The sequence below is a fragment of the Tupaia chinensis genome, unplaced genomic scaffold (genome assembly GCF_000334495.1).
Source record: "Tupaia chinensis unplaced genomic scaffold, TupChi_1.0 Scaffold138260_1, whole genome shotgun sequence".
Taxonomy (NCBI): domain Eukaryota; kingdom Metazoa; phylum Chordata; class Mammalia; order Scandentia; family Tupaiidae; genus Tupaia; species Tupaia belangeri.
Genome location: NW_006198158.1, coordinates 233,678 through 235,548, shown reverse-complemented (window position 1 = coordinate 235,548; position 1,871 = coordinate 233,678).

Sequence of the window (1,871 nt, the reverse complement as noted above, 5' to 3'; positions counted from 1 at the left end):
AGAGTGCCAAAGGTCATACTGTCCTTAAGTCACCAAATCAGCATTGAAACTTAGGTCAGGATGCCAAATCCTGACCTTGCTATTCAACTTCTTTTCACTAAGAGGAAAATGTTGGAAAACTGATTGCTAAAAGGCAAGGTGTATCACTTCAGCAGCATCATGGTGGAATCCTCAGGATGTGGGAAAAGATAAGTCCAATGTATACAAGCTTGCAGGTGAGGGAGTAGTGAAGATAGGTGGTAGTTTTAAAAAAGTGCAATAGAAATATTGCTAAGTTTGGTGCCTATTTCCAGTTCTTTTGTTTACTGGCTGTGTGGCCTTGGGCAGGGCTTATACCTTCTCTTAGCCTCTTCAAAGTAGGGATAGGAATCCCTACCCTGCCAAAGAAGGAGAAAATGAGATAATAAGAAAAAAATGTGAGAAAATAGATCATCACCACCACCATGCACAAATAACATGAGCGAGCTCCAGTCATTGCACCTGGCACACACCAAGTGCTCCATAAAAAGTCTCTTGGATGAGAATCAGCATCTTTATATATACTATGAAGGTATGTAAAAAGGGAACATGTATACCTTCGTGTGTGGATAGGCAGGTAGCTTATGTAGAGTCCACAGGTCTCCTTTTCTGAAAAATAAATGTTTCAGGTGTTTCCAGGCTTCCAGCTTCTCTTTTTAAACACTCAGTGACTGGAAGCCCTAGAAGAGGAGCAGTTTGTAGAACACGGAAATGACAAAGTTTTTGGACATGGTGAATTTGAGGTACTCTGAAAAATTGAGGTAGAGAGGCCCAGGATGTAGTTAAGCAGTCTTGGTTCAACATCCCCTCCCTCATCCCTACTCTCCCTCACTCCACTATTCTCCTCTAGGTTGGAACCATACCTAAGTATCCTCATATAGGTTCAAAGCCCTGTGCTGTCAATGTTTTTATTCCTTCAGTTTTTATAATCCTTTTTCACTTGACCAACTCCTACTCGTACTCTACAACCCAAGCCAAATGTCATTTTCTCTTTGAAGCTCCTTCACCTCCATACTCAACAGAAATTCCCATCCTTTTCTGTGCTCTCACAGTGTTTTGGACACCAACCCCATTATGAGCATGCTTCAAAGAAACTGTATGGGACAGAAAGAAAGATTACTCTGTGCTATAGAGACATGGAAGTGGAAAAGATCATTACATGAAGCCCAGAAGACAAATAGTAAAAAACCCTACCTATAGAGATTGGAATAAGAACCAAAGCAGAGGGACCAGCAGGTGTCATGATGGCAAAGGGACTGGACACTCCTATGTGGCCAACCACAGTTTGAGTTCCAGACCTGGTAGCTTGCTTTCCCACTCCCACCCCCACCCCCATGTGTGTGTGTGTTCCAATTAAAATAAATGAATGAATAAATAAAATTAAATAAATAATTTTTTAAAAAGAAAAAAGGCAGATCTCCTAAGAAATGTATTGCCAGGAACCAGTACCTGCAAGAGCCTGAGGAGTCCTGGACTTCTGGCTCAGAGTAACCTGGAAAGCATACTCTGGGAGACAACCTAAAGGCCTGCAAGCCTGGGCCTAGAGTCTATATGGCTCATCCCAGATTCAGCCCAGACAGGGAAGGGTAGGGCTTGGCCTCCTCCCAGCCCAGTATCCCAGGAATGAGTCAGGGTTAAGCGTCAGTTTGAGTACTTGACAGTTTGGGCCAGAAAACAAGTGTTAGTCTTGTTCTGAAACTGAAGGTAACTCTGTGACTTTTTCATTGTCTTGGTTAATCCCAGCCCATTTTTCCCTGGAGTTACAGGTGGTTAAAAAGCATTAAATATCTGACCCTAGTTTAAAACCCTTCAAAGGTGTTCTGACACCTAAAAGCTAAAGTCTAGACTCCTCA